Raw genomic sequence first — 20,737 nt, 5'->3', positions numbered from 1 at the left:
CCAGGGGATCTTCCCCACCCATGGATTGAACCCATGACTCTTAAGTCTCCTGCACTGGCGGGTGTGTTCTTTACCACTAGCACTATCTTGGGCTTCCCTGATGTCTTGGTGGATAAAGAATCTCCCTGTAGTGCAGGAGACACAGGAGAGGTGTGTTCAATCCCTGGGTCAGGAAGATCCCCTGGAGTAGGAAATGGCAACCCACTCTGGTATTCTTGCCTGAAAAATCCCTAGGACAGAAAACCCTGGAGGGATACAGTCCAAAGGGTTACAAAGAGTTGGAGGTGACTGAGCACCAGCGCATCCTATTACCGTATTTGGAGCTGTGTATCCCTAGTTTTAAAAATGTGTTTGTTTCCAGAGGAACTGAGACACCTGTCTGTGTAAAAGGTTGTTTCCATCTCGATGGCCATGTGACCACTGATCTCATGGCCCTTTCACTTGCTGTGGGTACCAGGGAGTGCTGAAAAGTAGATGATGGGGAGGGCCATGGCCAAAGGGAAAGGATAGGAAAGGTTAGTATTTTCTAAGCTATAAGAAAATGAAAGGTCTCAATTTTTTAAATTAAAAAGCACAGAATACCTAGATGGGAGGGGAATATTTGGGATTCATAGGGAGATTCTAGTCCAAATTTGACCAATGCTTTTAGAGGATATGTGGTCTAACCTACAGTGTGGGTTTGCGTAAGCCAGAGGAAGACTGCTGTGGGCTTTCAGGTCAGCACACTTGCGATCCAATCCCAGCTCCACTGCCTTCTAACTCTATGCCTTTATCTTTCTGAGTCTTGGTTTCATTTTCAGTAAAACAACAGCAACAATAATAATACTTATCTTGCAAAGTTAATATGAAAATTCAGTGTGTTTGGTCCCAGGTAGGGGTTATATAAAGAGTATTGAAAAGGTAGTAGAAATTGTGGTTACTATTATCATTGAAGAGCTCTCCTCAATTATAATGCAAGGTTTCAGAACTACAAAATGTATTTAGTATATGAGAAGCCCCAGGAGAAGGACTCTTGGGTCTACACTTTTCAACAGCCCCACTTTTCACTACTTATTCACATCATCCTATTCCAATTGCTTTTATAAAAATTTTATTTATTATTTATTTTTTTGGCTGCACAGCAAGTGGGATCTTAGTTCCTCAACCAGAAATTGAACTTGCATCCCCTGCAGTGGAAGTGCAGAGTCTTAACTACTGGACTGCCAGGGAAGCCCCCCAATTCTTTTTCACTAATGAAGGTTCATACTCCCCTCTCACTGTCTTCATCTCCCGTTTCATTCAGGGACTGGCATAAACAGTCAATAAAAGAAAGCCAGAGTGCATGGGTGGCAGGGTTTTCTATGCTGGTAAACATTTGGGAACGCAATGACCTGTACTCAAGAGGAAAGGCTGACCACCTACATAGCAAGGGGTTTCAATGGCGGAGAGTTTTCCCATTTCCACTCAGGACAACATAAAAGGAAATGGAGATGCTGAAACAGAGGGGGTTAAGATGGACTTAAGCTAGCTCTTCAAAGGCCCTCAATGCTAGAAGTTTCCATTCTGTGAACACGTTGCCTCTGAGTTTATTTGAATGTACTCCAGATTTATGCTTCAGTGTTGGCTTTACATTATCTAAGCCACCCAAAGGAATTCCTACACAGGATACAAAATGCACACATTATAGAACAAAGCCAAGGATTTTTTTTTTTTTGCTGCACCTTGCAGTTTGCAGGATCTTAGTTCCCTGACCAAGGATTGAACCTGGGTCACAGCAGGGAAAGCACTGAGTCCTAACAACTGAACCATCAGGGAATTTCCAAGGATTACTTTTTTAAAACCCTCATTATGTTTAAAATAAATTTGGGGGTACATTTCAAATGCTCCTCTTTCATTATATTCCCCACTATTGTCCTGCTCATAAATGTTGATGTTGTATAATGAATAGGGTTGTGAACCACTTTATTTTGGCTTGTTTTGGTGGAATAATGGGTGCTTTTTGAGAAAAGAACATTGGAATATTTGTTTAAGAAAAGTTTATGCTGAAAGAATTTTCTTTGCTTTGGAAAAATAAGAAAGCCAGATCTCTTTTGAGCCTTTTATGTTAGGTAATAGTTTGAGAGTATGTCTTCACATCTTGTAAAATAATCATTGCATAAATTATTTATCCTCTTTTCCAGAATAAAGTACTTCTGGGTACCCACACTTGAGAGAACTTACAGATGTCAATTAGGGTGAGGTGTGCTTTTAGCTTTTTTCCCCTCTTTCTTCTGCAGTAGGGAAGGCAGATTGGGTAAAGGGCACGTGCTCCAGGATCTAGGCTGTCATGTTGCACAACTCCAAAAGACGCTAGTAATTACATGGTATTCTACGTGAATAGCGCCCCCTGGAACTCAACATGTAATGTAATGATGAGCCTTGGAATTGTGCACTGCTTAGTCAAGTCCACATTTTGCTTCCCAATGCCACTTTTGGAGTCTTGCCTCATCTCGTGTCTCTGGGAAGCATTGTCTACAGTCGAAGCTACAACAACTTGAGGTCAATGTTGTCAGTGCAGAAGCTGGCAATCAAATCCAGCTTTAGATACTATCCTTCCTCTGAGCTCCGCTGGTGTGTGGACATGACTAAGGCACAGTCCCTCATGGTCCTCACAGTACAGGGGGTGACCCTTCAAAGGCAGGAGATTTTGGTCCTCTGGTCTACGGATATGGTGACCATATTTTTCCAAACAAAAATCAGGACAAATGGTCTGGCAAAGGATTATTTATGGTCTGTGAATATATTTTAAAGGAGTCTTATAAATAGCTTTTAGTGATTTATGTGATATATCATTGTGTAGAAAAGAATGAAACTGTGAGATGATCGTCTCAGGAATTTTAATGTACACTTGCTACCTATAATATGAATAGCTACCATTTATTGAAGGATTATTATGGAAGCTTCAAACTAAATGCTTTACAGAAGTTATCTGATTTTTCTCCTCAGGAGAATTCTAGTCGGTGGACACTATCAATCCATTTTATAGAAGGGATAACTGAAATCCTAAGATGAGAGGTAGCTTACCATGGTTATGTAGGTAGGAAGTGGTGGAGCTAACATTCTTACTCAGCCTGGCAGGACCCATTCTCTTCAATGATACAACACAGCACACCACTGCTGCTGCTGCTAAGTCACTTCAGTAGTGTCCGACTCTGTGCGACCCCATAGACGGCAGTCCACCGGGCTCCCCCGTCCCTGGGAGTCTCCAGGCAAGGACACTGGAGTGGGTTGCCAGTTCCTTCCCCAATGCATGAAAGTGAAAAGTGAAAGTGAAGTCGCTCAGTCATGTCTGACTCTTAGCGACCCCATGGACTGCAGCCTACCAGGCTCCTCCCTCCATGGGATTTTCCAGGCAAGAGTACTGGAGTGGGGTGCCATTGCCTTCTCCAACACAACACTAGCTCTCCTATTTATCGAGGGTTTTTTACTCTTTATATGATGGCTTTATATGAGGGCTTTTTACTCTTTTTACTCTTCTATTTGGGTCTGGAATGTCGCGGAGGACTGTAGTTCCATCAGGCCACGAGATTTATAACTCTCCCTTGTTGATGGAGAATAAGATATTCCTTATCTCCTGAATTTAGTTCAGGACAGCAAACATTTATTAAGTATCTACTTGATAAAACCCATAGGGTTAGTAGTTCCAGAATATAAAGGTTAATACCAATACCACACTCTTCTTATGCTCAAGATGACTGGATTAGCGGGAAAAGGCAAGCACACAAACAACTTTAATATGAGGCCAACCATAATAAGTGAAATATTTGAGAAACTAATTGCTATGAGAGTTTCAGGAAGATAGAAATTAAATTGGACTAGGGAAGATTCCTATAGGAATTGGCATTTAAGTAAGGCACTGAAAGATTGTAAGGCTATCATGGTTACTATGGTTGTGTTACAATTTACCCCCAAAATTAGTGGCATTAAACAATCATTTTACTCTGTTAAAAAATCTTATGTTCAGGAATTCAGGAAGGTGTCAGCTGAGCAGTTCTTGCTTGGTGTCTCTTAAGTGGTTACAAGTGGTTAGTGACTGGGGCTGCAGTCATCTAAAGCCTGGAGTGGCTGGATATTCAAGGTGGTGCACTTACTGGGCTGGCATTAATGCCATCTGTCAGTGAGAATGCAGCTGGGACCTCCACTGGGCTGCCACTGGAGTGCCTACACAGGGTCTCTGTAGCATGGTAGTCTCAGGCAGAAGTTGTGTGGACTAACCTTGGAAGTCACCTTCTATTGGTAATGAGCAAGTCACTATGGTCAGCTCAGATTTAAGGGAAGTGGTCATGGGCTCCATCTTTTGATGGGAAGAGGATCAAGGTCAAGTTGTCAAAGAGAATGTGTAAACTGCCATAAGGGTGTGGTGAGTGGAGGTGTGGGCAAGGGGGCCTTCTAGTCAGAGAGAACAGCAGAAGTAGGAAAGAGGTATGTTTAAGGAATGGCAAGTTGTCTTGTGTAGCTGTGGTGCGCAGGATAATGAATTGGGAGAGATAAATTTGAAAAACTATTTTGGGTCCTGTCCACAGAGTACTTTATAAGCCAGAATGCCAAATCAGGATTTATTGAGAGGTAAACAAAGAGTTGGACATGACTGAGCGATTCAACTGAACTGAACTGAACCTAGTGATGACATTAGGAGCCTGGCTTTGGAGTCAGGTAGAGCTCTTTCTAGATCAACCCTTTACTAGCTGTATGACCTTGGGTGAATTCCTTACCCTTCCAGAGACTCAATGTTAGCTGTGAAAGAAGAAAATTCTAACGTTGTTGCAGTTTTGCTTTATAAGATAGGAAGATGAATGTTAATCACTTAGTATATAATCAAGGGCGACAATTATTATTGCACTGATAATAATAAGGTAGCCTATGAGATTGCTGGGCTTCCCAGATGGCACTAGTGGTAAAGAACCCACCTGCCAATGCAGGAGATATAAGAGACACGGGTTTAATCCCTGGGTTGGGAAGATCCCCTAGAGAAGGGCTTGGCAACCCTCTCCAGTATTTTTGTCTGAAGAATCCCATGGACAGAGGAGTCTGGCAGGCTACAGTCCATAGGGTCACAAAGTGTCAGACATGACTAAAGCGACTTAGCATGCACATGAGATTGTTTGAGGATAAAGTAATATGATTAAATTTGTCATTCAGAAAGATTCCATCAGGTAGCTCATAAGCCTGAAGTCAGGAAGACCAGTTGGGAAGACAAGATACTAAGCTGGTTAAGAAGCCATGAGAGGCTAAACTGGGTTGGTGATTGGGGAGGGCTTAGAATGACAGGATGTTGTGGAGATAGAGGTTTTATTTGCTAGCTCATGGACTACAGGGTGAAAGAAAGGGAGAATCTGACTTGGGTCAGAGGTCAGAGGTCAGAGTGCAGGTCCTGCTAGTGGGGAGGCTGGAAAGACATCCTTGGTGACAACCTGGCTGTTCTCTCTCCTTAGCTCAGGGGTCTTTTGAATTGAGAGTAAGTGAACCAAACCCTGTCTTGCCAGGTGGCGCTAGTGGTAAAGAACCCACCTGCCAATGCAGGAGACATAAGAAATGTGGGGTTCGATTCCTGGGTTAGGAAGATCCCCTGGAGGAGGAAGTGGCAACCTATTCTACTCTGGTATTCTTGCCTGGAGAATCCCATGGACAGAGGAGCCTGGTGGGCTACAGTCCTTGGGGTTGCAAAGAGTCGAACCCGACTGAAGCAACTTGGCATGCACACACACGAAGACAAACCCAGCCTCTGTATCCCAACACTGAGATTTAAATCTTGAGACAAGAGTTTTGGGTGAAGCAGAAAAGTGTTATTGCTTTGCCAGACAAAGGGGGCCACAACAGGCTAATGCCCTCAAAACTGTGTCCTGCAACCCAGAGCGATGGGATGGGGAGGGAGGTGGGAGGGGGGTTCAGGATGGGGCTCACATGTGCACCCGCGGATGAATCATGTCGATGTATGGCAAAAACCACCACAGTATTGTAAAGTAATTATCCTCAAATTAAGATAAATAAATTAATTTTTAAAATCAAAATAATTACATATAAAAACAAACAAACAAACAAACAAACATTGTGTGTCCTGACCTGGGGGAGGTAGTGAGGAGTTTTACAGTAATAGTTCAAAGGGGGCATGACCAGCTCGTGGACATTCTTCTGACTGGTTGGTGGTGAGCTAAGAGGGAGTCAGCATCATCAGCCTTCTGGTTCTAACTGGTCTGGGGTCTGTGTGATCCTGGGGCAGCATAGAGTTAACTTCTCCCACCTGGTGGGGGTTTCAATATCTGCAAAACAGCTCAAAGATATTGTTATGTATATCCCTTGAGGGAGAAGACTCTTGAGAGACCCTTGGACTGCAAGGAGATCAAACCAGTCAATCCTAGCAGAAATTAGTCCTGAATATTCATTGAAAGGACTGATGCTGAAGCTGAAGCTCCAGTACTTTGGCCACCTGATGCAAAGAACTGACTCATTGGAAAAGACCCTGATGAGAATGATTGAAGGCGGGAAGAGAAGGGGACGACAGAGGATGAGTTGGTTGGATGGCATCACCAACTCGATGGAAATGAGTTTGAGTAAGGTCTGGGAGTTGGTGATGGACAGGGAAGCCTGGTGTGTTGCAGTCCATGGGGTCACAGAGTCAGACATGGCTGAGTGCCTGAACTGGACTGAGGGGAACCAGGATCCTGCCCAAGGGTGCACTATTGTTTCTTGACTGCTCCTCCCTTGTTTCCCATCCAACTCCCATCTCTCCCTAATTAGTATGTTCGAACAACTCAGGGAAGGTCCCGGAGGCTGAAGGAAGCCTATTTCCTGTAATCAAGAGAAGCAGAAAGTCTTTTGTGCCCGGGAACCCCACAGAGTCCTGCTCGGTAGCATTTCCTGCTTTCTAGGGATTGCCCTTGCTCTCCACATAAAAGATGTACCTTCAGCAAGGGTTCTAGAAGCAGAACCTGAGACAGAGGATCTTGGGCAAGTGGTTTACTGCGGGAGAGTTGTCAGGAGAAGAAAGAGTGCAGGAGAAGGATGGAGCAGAGGAAAACGTTAAGAAAGGAGATAGTCTCACCTGCTCACCAGCTTCAGCTGGACCCCACAGGAAGCTCTGCAGCTTGACTGCCCCACACAGTTCGCTGTGCCTTGAGGCAAGGGACCTGCCTTTTGTACTTCTCCTGTAGCAATGAGTCATGACTCTGGGCTGCCTGGGGGTGATGGGGTAAGGTGTAATCTTCCTTTCCAGATGGTTCCATTAGGCCAAGAGCAATTCTCTGGAGAAGGGGGCAGGGCAGTTGTGAGTTCTCAGCCACCACTGTTCCCTGCAGCTGGGGAAGTGGTGTGCTGGCCCAGAAAAGAGGATGTGGGCGAGGCACCACTGGTGCCCATTATAAGTGTCAGTGTTGTGATCGGTCTGCTTAACATCTTTCCCCAGCCAGGGAACCGGTGCAACTGAACTTCTGCTCTGCATGCGTAAATGCCTTTAGGCTGCGAGCTGTGGTAATTACTAACAGGCTAGTGTTTGAAAGTGAAAGTGTTAGTTACTCAGTCATGTCCCACTCTTTGCGATTCCATGGACTGTAGCCTGCCAGGCTCCTCTGTCCATGGGGATTCTCCAGGCAAGAATACTGGAGTGGGTAGCCATTCCCTTCTCCAGGGGATCTTCCCAAACCAGGGATCGAACCCAGGTCTCCTGCACTGCAGGCAGATTCTTTACTGTTTGAGCCTCTGGGGAAGCCCCTAGTGTTTGGGAGATCTTGTTTTCTTGTTAGGGCATCCCAGGTGGCTCTAGTGGTGAAGAAACTGTCTGCCAATGCAGGAGACATAAGAGATGTGGGCTTGATCCCTGGGTAGGGGAGATTCCCTGGAGGAAGGCATGGCAACCCACTCCAGTATTCTTGCCTGGGAAACCCCATGGACAGAGAAGCCTGGTGGACTACAGTCCATGGAGTTGCAAAGAGTCAGACACGACCGAAGCAGCTTAGCACACAAGCTTATTTTCTTGTTAAAGGATCCTAGGTTATGGCATTGTGCACATGTGGACTGCTGAAATGGAGGCCAGAAGGAAGTCCATAGAGCCTTTGACTTACAGAGAGACAGAGAAAGAGAAGGAGAGATGAATAGGAAAAGCAAGAAAGACTCATAGGACAGGTACCACACAGAGATGTGCCTCACACCATATTTACTGAAGACCCCCCCTCATAATTTATGTACTTCTCAAAGGACCCAGTTGGTGCTATTTATTTCATCTCTGGCTCTGTGATATTCTGTTCCCTGCACACTGGATTTGATTGAGATTAGACAAATTACTGTTTCTTTGAAAAGGAAACTTCTGAAGCAATCACTGAATGTCACACATGATAAATTTAATTTCTCACATAGGTACTGTTTACCTCTTTAAAGTCAGTATAAATGATTAAATGGGAATAACTTATATAACTCAAAGCAAACACATACACACATACCCAAACTTTAGATGAATGGCTTGGCTGCCCGCCACCAGAAATCTATTTCCCTTTTATTATTTGAAGCAAACACAAAATTAAATCAACACCATCAAGGGTTTGCCCACTTGGAAAGGATATTGCATTCCAGAGTGGTCCAAAGGTTACACTACTCATCACAATTGTATATTGTTTTCTCTAAAGTCCAAGGAAAGATAATGGTTATTTTCTTCCTTCATACCAGCTTTCCAGCACTCCTTTTTCTTCTGAAAGGGAGAAGCACATCTTTTGTGCATTTTGCAAACTATCCCTCTTTGGGTAATCCTCCTACTGCTAAGCCTATCTATTTGCTGCTGTGGTTCTACCATGTTTTGTCATTGCAGTCTGAATGGACTAAGGCATCCTCCATTTCAGAAATAGAGAAGACACTCATAAAAACCATTCAGACTATCGCCATTCCTATATTGGACAGATAACTACATTAAGAATGAGCTACTGAAGGTCAGAGGTTATGTGTTGACCAGATGACCACAAATAAATGATTTCTAAATATGTGTTGGATGCCATCCCATTGAGTGAGCTAATTAAGTCCTAAAATTAAATGCTAGTGGAGTTTCTCACTTCTCTCAAGATTAATACTCAAGATGCTCCCATGTATATATGTTCTGTATATATTTAAAACTTACAAAGTCACCCTCTGTTATCTGAAGTGTAATGAAAAAATGAAGATTCAGGAAATCCTGACTTGTAGTGATAGATTTTTAACCCATGTTTGAGCTTCAGTTTCTGTATTTCTAAAGTAATAATTGTTAGACTTGTCACACAGAATCTCAGGGAGCATTTAAGGAGGTATAAATGAAAAGAAATTTTGTAAACTTCTGAGTGATGTTCAAATATTAGAAACTAGGAGACTTTAAAGAATTATACGCTTAAAGTATCTTTTATACCATCATCTAGGAAATACATACTTGTAACAAAAATACAGCAAAGTAAACAAAAAGGAAGGGGGAAACAATGATAGAATTTAAGTGTTTATTAGATTAAAAGTGATACTCTTTGAGTGGGATGATATAGTGGATTGAGTGGTGGCACCTCAAAAGATAAGTCTGAGTCCTAGCCCCTGGTTCCTTGAATGTGATCTTATTTGGGAAAAGAGTCTTTGCATATATAGTTAAGTAAAAGATTTTAAGATGACATTGTTCTAGATTAACTGGGTGAGTTCTTTTTTTTTCCATTTATTTTTATTAGTTGGAGGCTAATTACTTTACAATATTGTAGTGGTTTTTGCCATACATTGACGTGAATCAGCCAAGGATTTACATGTGTTCCCCATCCCGATCCCCCTCCCATCTCCCTCCCCATCCCATCCCTCTGGGTCTTCCCAGTGCACCAGCCCTGAGCACTTGTCTCATGCATCCAACCTGGGCTGGTGATCTGTTTCACCCTTGATAGATTAACTGGGCGAGTTCTAAATTCAAAGACAAGCACCTTTATTAGAAGAGGAGAAATAGTGGGGAAATGTAAGGGAAGGCCACGTGAATATGGAGGCAGAGATTGGAGTGATGTGTCTATAAGCCAAGGAATGCTAGTAGCCACCAGAAGCTGCAAGAGGCAAGAAAGGAGTTTTTCCTAGAACCTTTAGATGGAGCATGACCCTACTAACACTTTGATTTCAGACTTCTGGCCTCTGAAACTGTGAGATAATACCTTTTTATTGCTATAAGCCACTCAGTTCATGGTAATTCATTCTGGCACCCTAGGAAACTAATAGAGATGCTCACCATAAAGAAAGCCCTATGAATTTCATCATGTCAGAGAGTGAGCAGAGCATTGAAAGACAAAGGAAGCATGTGCTGGCAATCTGCAGTGCATGGTTTTTTTTTTTTAAATGAAAAAGCTTATTTTCTGTTTCTTTTAAAGGAGAATAGTCACTTTAAATGAATCAAAAGAAAACAGCAATAAAAACTATAATAAAACCAAGTTAGGAGTAGGTTGAGAAGCAAAGTAATCACAGCAAATAATAAGATTAAGTCAGTTGAGTGGTCTTATCTTGTATTAAGGAAAGATTTTTGGCATAGAATTAAGTAGGTGAGCATTTCCTCTTTAAAGTGGAACATGGGAATAAAAGAAGAAAGGGATTAGGAATGCAAACAGTTAAGGAATAGAGGACAAAAACCCAATAATTCAGAATTTATACCACCTTTGACTCAGACTTTGTTCTTTTTCTTTTTTTTTGGTTCTTTTTCTTTCAATTTTACATTTACGTGCTCAGTCGCTTCAGTATTGTCTGACTATTTGTGACCCTATGGACTGTAGCCCGCCAGCCTCCTCTGTCCATGGGATTTCCCAGGCAAGAATACTGGAGTGGGTTGCCATGCCCTCCTCCAGGGGATCTTCTCAACCCAAGGATTGAAGCCATGTCTCCTGTGTCTCCTGCATTGCAGGCGGATTCTTTACCCACTGAGTTATCAGGGAATTTAAACATTTTAATAAAGAAATTGATTCTTATCAAGTAAAGTTGAAAAAAATTCACTGATTTGGGTGAGTCTAGGCAAAGGAAATCCTCAGCTATTTGAGCAATCTTATTGTAGTACCTGGCACCTACAGCTTAACCAGTAGAAACCCAAACTTATAATATGGATTTTTCCCTGTTCTGGGACTAATCTCTTGGCCAGAGGATATTTAAAAGAAGTCCTGCCCAAAGGCAAAAGTCACCTTAAAGTTTGCCTGATTTCTATTTTATTAATCCTCAGTCCTCAATGTCTTCTTTTGTATTCACTTGGTACATTATTATGGTTGTTTTGTTCTTCAAAAGAATAATAAGCACTGATTCCCTCTTAGGTACTTATGTTTTCATAGGTACCATTTGATCTTCATGATAATCTTGGGATCTTGATAATCTTGATTTTCAAGAAAAACCCTATTGTATACTCTCAGAAACCAAGAAACTGACATTGGAGGTACACTGTTTTGAGTGAAAGTCAAATGGACTTGGATTAGATTTCTGGCTCCATGCCCAGAAATAAGCTGCATGACTTTGGACAGATAAGTTATGTAACCTCTCTAGGCCTCAGGGTTCTCACATGTAAAATGGGTCATACTCCATTTTATTGTGTTCTAAGGAGCCTTTTGTTTTCACTTCTAATTTTAATGTTTGAAATGAAAGTGTATCTTATAACTGCCATCTTATATTTTTCACCCTATAAAACTGCTATTAAATTGATCATGTCTTATCATTAATGGGCTTTCCAGGTGGCTCAGCAGTAAAGAATCTGTGTGCCAATGCAGGATATGTAAGAGATGTGAGTTTGATTCCTGACTCGGGAAGATCCCCTGGAAAAGGAAATGGCAGCACACTCCAGTTTTCTCCCCTGGAGAATTCCATGGACAGAGGAGCCTGGTGGGCTACAGTCCATAGGGTCACAAAAGAGTTGGGATAGCATTTGAAGGATTTAGTAATGCATACCCTCCAGGGTTCTTAGAAAGCCTGAAGATAATGTATGTAAAGTGCTTGGTACTGACTCAGAGCTTAAGAAATGTTGGTTTTTATTATTTAAGCAACTTGATCATAGACTGTATTACTAGTAAGTGGCAAAGCCTAGATTGGAACCAAGTTTGTAACAGTAGTTATGAGTTTCTTCTTTTCTAGGTCAAAATTCTAGCCCCAGATAGTGAGGGAACCAGCTCATTACATTAGCTTCGAGTCTGTCCACCGTATTATGATCCACACTCCCTGATTCTCATAACTTTGCCTGTTCTTCTTAATTCTTAATATCTTCACCAGGCATAAATTATGTTGATCCATCACCATTTAAAATTTGAAATTATAATCTTTAAATCAATGTACATAAGACTTGCATAATTATAATATTAAATGATTATATTAACAATTAAATTATTATATTAATTGTTATATTAAATTGTCATATTCTCTTCTGAATGCTGAGCTTCTAGGATAATAAGAACTAGGTGATAAATAAAATAGGCTAAAAGGCAAATAGATAAATCTTAAAATTATTGAGATGAAGTTAAGCCTGTAGCCTATTCCAATGTTCTCTTTTTGTGTTTTTGCTTTTCCTCCCAGAGAGAATCAACAATTCATCATTGCACTTGTGATAGGTGTCCATGTTCCTCTTCTCACTGAAAGTGACTCTGAGCTGAGGAGGGGAGTGTAGCCAAGGATCTCAAGTACAAAGTTGTTGTAGTAGACATTTACTGTTGTTATTATCAATTGCCTGCCCAGCATCCAATCTTTCTTCTTTTCCATTGGAGAAACTCTGTCCTCCCTCAGTCCTTGTGATTTGTTACAGGTAGGATTCATCTTAGGGTTGATTGAGAAACTGAGGCCTAAACAATCAGCATATTTTATCCCTTTGGCCACTACATTTGGTTCAGGGATGAGCAATTTTTTTTTTTTACCTAATCTAGTTTGAGTTTTAACTTTCTAATACTTTTAATTGAAAGAGTCCCTCTTCACTAACATAATTGGAAATCAAGGCCAATTGGTATTTGGGGACACACCCAGTAACTGCAGGTAAGCATTGGAAATAAACTCTTATGAGGACTAAACTAAACCCAATGAGGAATTGATGGGGAGAGTTTTTCAGGGTCCCCTGGCACCATCAAGGAAGAAGTTTGTTCTGATAGACTGACCCAAGTGTAAAATCAGCCAGGCAGGTATTTTTACTAGCAAGGTCCCATAAATCAATAACCTCTATTTAAACCACACAGATCCCTCTTCCTGAATCCAGTGTTTGCCAACCAGTCATTTGGACTTAATTTAGCCTTTATTTTCTTGGAAGGGAGTACGTATAGCAAGTGACACCCTGCTCTGGGAGGTATTTGGTAGGGTAGTGTGCAGGAATAAATGCATGGTCTGGTTTACAAGCGAACCTTCTGTGAATCTGATTGTCACAAGCCAGTTCAACTGGTGAGCTCAACCTTGGATAATTTTAACTCGTTTGAATTTCTGAACCTGCACATTTGAAAATCACATCCAAAACAGAAATGTCTAGTGGCAAGCAAAAAATCCCCTTAAAGTTTGCCTAAAAATAGCAGATCTAAAAATTACTTTTGTTGTCTTCTCTTGAGGGAGGAATGGGCTTGGTGTTTGTTCTTTGAAATGTGTTTCACTCATCTAAGATCCTGGATACATGGTGTGAGGTAACAGTGGGGGTTTGGGAGCTGACTGATTTATTTACTTTTCCCCCAAGACCTCAGCCACTAAACAGTGATCCTTTGTGTGTCTGCTGAGATGTCAGTTATGAAAAATAGCCCTCCAAGCCCTGGTAAGATGTTCTAAGATCTGACTTGATAAAGTGATTCACTCTTTCAGAAAGTTTGTATCGGTGACTACCCTGATAAGACATGAGGTTTTAGAGAAAGAGGTGGAATGTTGAATCTCTAATTTATTTTACAGTAGAGCTTGTTGCAGCATCTTCAAGATAAAAAATGCCATTTAGAAGACATTTCTCTTCATTAAGATGATATTCCTATGCAATTTGGAAATACTAAGCTGTTCATAGACTTGCTCATATTTTTGCTTATTAAGTACAACAAACGCTTTAATATTTACTATGTACATAGCATGGGTTAAGTAAATTTTCCTTTTTACACAACCTAAGTGCAAGATACTGTCAAAGTAATTTCATAATCATTTCATAAGCCAGATAAAGGCACTTACCATAAAGGTTGTAATGTTTTTTAAATGTCAGGGCAGAAACTGAACAATTATAAGAGGGCACATTTTATTAATTTATCATTCTTACTATGACATTAACTTCCTTCCTCCAAATTGCTCATTTGACATTTTTCCAATCTGGACTGTGTGAAGAACTTCACAATGAACATTGCCTTATTTTTTCTTCTTCCTTTTTTCAGTGTTTTTTTTTTTTTAAACCATGCAAAGTATAAATACTTTCTTGTCATAAAAAGTTTTCAAATGATAAAAAAGCAAATAACCCCTTTTATTCCTACCCAATTTTACACCCATTTCCAGAAGTTACACAGGTAACTGTTTAGTGTATCTGCTTTCAGCCCCTTCTCTATGCAGTTATGAAAAACTATGTGCATATATCAGTGTATGATTTTATTTTTGGCATGTGTGTTTATAAATTGGATCATAGTGTATGTATTGCTTTGCAACTTGCCTTTTTCACTCAACAGGCTGTGTTAGATAGGGGTTTTCCCCTATCAGCTCACATGGATTTATTCATACAATCATTCAACAAGTATCTATTGAGCACTACTGTGGATTTTATTGCTGTTCAGCAAATATGCACTCTCCTTTCCCCAACTCCTCAGGGGAGCAGTCTATTTCCCTGTCCCATTGATGTGGAGCTTGCTCATATGACTTACTTAGGCCGATGGAATGTGGATGATAAGAAGTGACAGCATGCCAGATCCTATGAGATGCTTTTAGAGGCATTGCAAGCTTTTCTAGCCTTCTTGAGCTCCTACCTTCCATTAAAAGAATAATACATTTCCCATATTCTTCAGTTTGGTCTCTGGCATAGGAAGATACTTGGAGTAAATATGAACCCAGGCCACAGCCTGAAACAGAGTTGATATAGCTGACTATAGATGCTCAGTTGTGTCCAACTCTTTGCAGCCCTATGGACTGTAGCCTGCCAGGCTCCTCTGTCCCTGGAATTTTCCAAGCAAGAATACTGGAGTGAGTTGCCACTTCCTACTCCAGGAGATCTTCCTGACCCAGGGATCAAACCTGCGTCTCTTGCTTCTCTTGCATTGGTAGACAGATTCTTTACCACTAGGGCCACCTGGGAAGCCCTGTAGAACCTTAAGCAATACATAAACATTTGTTGCTATAAGTCACTGAGATTTTGGACTTTTTATAACTCGACCCAATCACTGCAAAATCTGACTGATGTAAATACTTGCTGTTTGCCAGGTATTTCTTTGGATGCTGGGAAAACAAAAATCCCTGCCTACATGGACTTTACATTGAAAAGCTGGTTAGTACAGCAAGTCCCTTACATATGAAGGAGTTCTGTTCTGAGAGTGCGTTCATAAGTCTAATTTGTTCATAAGTCTAACCAAGTTAGCTGAGGTGCCCAGCTAACACAATCAGCTATTTATCGCTGCTTTTATGCTTGCTTCAGGGCATCCTGGACTTGAAATATAGATATTGTACTACTGTACTCTACACAGTACTGTACATCAAAGTACACAAAAGCACATCCACTTGTAGAGGATGTGTGTGTGTGACAGTGTACTCCATACATGTGAAGTGACTGACGTGATTGGACAGGTGAGTGCACCTTTGTGTTTTTGAAAGTTCGCAACTTGAAGGTTCATGTGTAGGGGACTTACTCTATTCCATGGAATGGTTGAACCAGGGTAGTAGGCCTTTTTCAGTCTTAGAGGCCTTTTGTAAAAAGTGCTTAGCATGCAATGTCTGTGCATCCTCAACACTTCTGCTGTCCCCATCCCCTCCTTGCCATCACTATTGGCACCTGGTTGTTCCTCCCCTCTTGACCTTCTGCCTTGACTATGGAAGAACCCATGGCTCTCCTTTAGGTTCGGCCCATTCTCAGATGTCTCAGACATTATGATAAGTGCATTTTCTAGCCATGACCTTGCCTCATGCAAAACTCAGTAATCCTTTTTCCTGCTTTCCAAAACACAAAGTCTGGCTTTCAATGTTCACCCCCTCTCAACTTTCCAACTGCATTCTTTCCTTAGTCCTGCACCCTCATGTTTTGTCAGAGCAGCCTGCTTACTGCCCCGGGCACACATCTTGTAGTGAACTTTGTGGTGAGTCATTCAGAATTTCCCTTCAGGACTGGGGTACCCCTTACCCCAGCTGCCAAGAGTGTTGGTGGATGATGGTTCCCATGTTGTCCCTCAGATGAAGAGACTCATGTCATCCAAGGTTCATATTCCTTTCCCAGGGACAGTCTACATCCAATAACTGGTCAAAAGTAGGCAGAGGATGCTATAAAGACCCATCCCCCTTGTTGCAAGGCAAGGCAACTCTGAAATGTCATTCAAGTTTCAGAACAATCCATGACATTGACTCAAGCCTTCTATATGTGTGACTATATTGCAGCCCTGGGCTTCCTAGGTGGCTCAGTGGTAAAGAATCTGCCTGCCAATGCAGGAGACGCAAGTTTGATCCCTGGGTCAGGATCCCTGGAGGAGGAAATGGCAAACCACTCCAGTATTTTTGCTTGGAAAATCCCATGGACTACAGTCCTTGGGGTTGCAAAGAGTCAGACACAACTAAATAACAACAGCATATTGCAGCCCAACACCTTCCTTTACTTAATCCTTCTTCCTTGACTCCACCACAGGATACTCCATAACATATTTTCAGAATGCTAAACTACATTCCAGAGTCTGCATCCTGGGAAACCTGACATAAAATACACCCTATAGGTCCTTGAAACTTTCCCATATTTTGGGACCTTTGATCACATTATTCTCTTCGCCTAGAATACCCTTCCTATAATCCTCAGCTAGTTAAAACTACCCAGCCTTCATGGCCTCCCCCTCATATCATCTATTCCAGGTAGGTTTTCCTGACTGTTGAAACCAGAAGCCATTGGTCTCCCATTGAAAGGCCACCAGCAATGTTCTTTTCATCCTTCTGTTATGGTGCTACGGGAATGGCAGGTTGTCAGGGAAAATCTTGGACTTTGGAGTCAAGCTGACTGGGATTCCTTTACTTACTACCTGTCTAACCATGAGCTCCTTAGTTTTTCTCATCAGTAAAATAAGAAAAAAAGACTACCTCATAAGATTGTTGGCATTAAATGGAATAACGCAGATAAAGCGCCTGGTGCATAGGAGATGATCAAGTGTGAGATCTTCCCATGTTCTCTTTTCTTCTTCCCTTTATCATATCTTGCATCTACATTGATTATGCCCATCATTGTCATTTGTGGAATGGTCTCATCTGCCTATGGGCTTGCTAGGGGCTGGAATATGCCTTGCTTATCTTTGTATTCACACACTGTTTAGCACAAAGAGCTTCATAAACGTTGTTAAACTGAATGCCACTCCTGGGCAAACATTTCAGGTTTGTTTTTGGAACCAAGAATTTCCGTGTTGTATCCCAGAATTGATCACACCAATAAGGTAGTCCAGAATTTCTATTTATGGGTCCTCAATAGGAACTATAGCTGCAGAGAGTTCTACTGGCCCTTTGGTTGGCCCTGTCTCTCACAGCAAGCACCGTATGAGAAGCCAAACCTCAAACAAAGGTGCTTTTTGAGAGTCTTGACTCAGATAACAGCTAAGGAATTTCAAGGCAAACCATACACATCTGTGTTCCTTTGACTAACATTTCTCTCAGCCTAAATTTTTTAAATGACCACAGTTGAGAATTCTAAAATAATTTTAAAGATGAGCTCCATAGCAAGAAGTGACCAAGTTAGCAAGCACCTAGCATAATGGTTTAGTCGATAAGTCATGTCCTACTCTCTGTGACCACACGGACTGTAGCCCACCAGGCTCCTCTGTCCATGGGATTTGCCAGGTAAGAATACTGGAGTGGGTTACCATTTCTTCCTCCAAGGATCGAACCTATGTCTCTTGCATCTCCTGCATTGGCATGCAGGTTCTTTTCCACCAGGGAAGCCGGTCTAAAGCTAGATGACCCTTCAAAGTTGTCCCCAGCTGGGCTAAGGTGATCAGGCTTTTATACCCTTTCCTCAGTCAGTCACTGCATGTGAGATGTCCCCAGAAATAGTGTGATTTTGGATGAGGTGGTTCTCTGCAGCTGAGGCAGAGCCTAAAGGGGCTGAGGGTTGTTTGCTCACTGCACTCACATAGCTAGGGTATTAAGTCCTTCCTTGTAGGGGGACTGGGAGGTGCAGCCCAATATTCTCAGCCCTTTGCTCCCTACCCCTGTCCCCCATTCCCTCTCCTGTCATCTCTTTATGTCCCCACAGTAGGGCTTCCCTGCTGGTCCAGTGGCTAAGGGGGCCTGGGTTCAACTCCTGGTCAGGGAACTAGATCCCATATGCTGCAAAATAAGAGTTTGCAGACAGCAATTAAAGATCCTGCATGCTGCATCTAAGACCTGGTACAGACAAATAAGTTTTTTTAAAAAAAAAGATATACCCTTCAGCAGTAAAGGGCTTGTAGTCGCCGTGTCTTTACTCATGCTACATTTTCTCTTAGAATGTTGCTCCTCTTCTTTCTTATACTAACTTTCATTCATTCTTTATGATGAATCTCTGGGCATTATCTCCACTAAGATGTTTTTCTGGACTCCTCAAAACAAGATCAGATGTTTCTCCATAGCATTTACAAATTATCTCTCACCTCATACTTTTTTGCTGTGCTGTTGCTGTGCATCTATTTATGTGTCTGCCTCTCATTCCAAACTGGGAGCCCCATCCAGGGCCCAGAATCTGGGAATGTCTGACTCTGATAACAGGGGTTCTCTTCATGTATGTTAAATGAATGGTTGGGTAGAAGAATGATAGCGCTGGGATGTGAGTGTGTAGTCCTATTGGCTAAGAAATTACCAAGTAGGTCAGTGATAACATCACGTGTGTTTATTCAGACTATTACACTTGCAATAAACAGTCTCTTAAATCCTCTGAATCCTCTTGAATTTGGCTGACTGACAGTTTTGCAAAATGAACAGCAGATATAGTGCTTTCTGAGCTGCTATTTCCCAACCTACCAGTTGGTACATTTTGATGGGTCACAAAGATGTTCTTGATGTGTCACAATACCCTTGGTTTCCTCATTTGTTGTTATCAATTTTTGACCAACAGTGTGGGATTAGTGGTAATGTCAGAGAGAAAAGGTGGGACAGCACAGGCACATATGTGAGTGGCTCAAGGTCAGGTGTTTGGGATGTGGGTGGCTATAAAGCTGAGTCAGCAAAGGGCTGGATAGGATGGAGTAGGAGGCGAAAGGTAGTGCACTCTGCCTGTCTCTATATCCTACTTTGCACAAGGTTGGTGAACATAGATAGAGATTTCCGATGACTGCAAACGATGTTGCAATGGAAATCTCCTAGTGTGGAATCAAGTACCATCACTGAGTCAGGATGAGCTGAGGACAGAAAATGAAGCACAGCATGAGCTGAGGATGTAGACCACTCAGAGAGGCTTTTACTTAGTAAAAGGGAACATTTGCTCTGTATATGTCTGTGCAATGAATGCTCACATGTTAGAACCCTCGTGGTTGCAAATGATAGAAACTTGCCTGGAATCACCTTAGGCAAGTGGGAATTTATTGGCTCGTGTAGAAAACCCTGGTAAGGGCAGAGAGGCAGCTGACTTCTGGGAGTAGAGTGACAGAGGCTAGTCCCCCACTAGGGTGGAGACTGCTGATTTCTCTGTGTCTGCTTTCCTCTTTCAGACAGGTTTTCCCGAAGATTGGATCATTGATGACAGCAGCTGCCAGCTCTCATCGTTCTGTATTTCATTCATTCAATTCATAAAACAAACATCCATGGAGCACCTATTACATGCCAGACATTATTCTAGATTCTGGAATAGCAGGAGAAGAAAGATAGAGAAAAAACCGTCTTTATATTCCAGGGGAGGAAATTCAGACACTAAACAAAAGTAAAGAGGGATATTTGATACTATATGAGAAAGGAATAAGGGCTATGGAAGGAAAAAACAAGCAGAGAAGGAGATAGGGTGTTCTAGGGGTTGGGGGGGATATTGTAATTTTTTTTTAAAAATTAATTTTGTTGAAGTATGCTCAGTCGCTCAGTCATGTCTGACTCTTTGCGACCCCATCAACTGTAGCCTGCCAGGCTCCTCTGTCCATGGGATTTCCCAGGCAAGAATACTGAACTGGGTGGCCATTTCCTTCTCCAGGGGATCTTCCCGACCCAGGGACCCAACTCATGTCTCCTGCATCTCCTGCGTTGCAGGCAGATTATAGTTGATTTATAATTAATTTCTCCTGCATTAATTTCTGCTGTACATCAGTGACTCAGTTGTACATATACATATATATTCTTTTCCACATTTTTTTCTATGATAGTTTATCACAGGATATTGAGTATAGTTCCCTGTGCCATACAGTAGGACGTTGTTGTTCATTCATTCTATATATTGATATAATAGTTTGTATCTGCTAATCCCAGACTCCCAATCTATCCTTTCCCCACCTTCATCTGCCCCTCCCCCTTGGCAACCACAATTCTGTTCTCTATGTCTGCGAGTCCATTTCTGTTTTGTAGATAAGTTAATTTGTGTCATATTTTAGATTCCACATATAAGTGACATCATGTGGTATTGTCTTTCTGTTTCTGACTTACTTCTCTTAGAACTATACTCTCTAGGTTCATGATGTTGCAGTTTAAATAG

The sequence above is a fragment of the Muntiacus reevesi genome, chromosome X, assembly GCF_963930625.1.
Source record: "Muntiacus reevesi chromosome X, mMunRee1.1, whole genome shotgun sequence".
Classification (NCBI taxonomy): domain Eukaryota; kingdom Metazoa; phylum Chordata; class Mammalia; order Artiodactyla; family Cervidae; genus Muntiacus; species Muntiacus reevesi.
Note: the sequence above shows the minus strand (reverse complement) of the source record.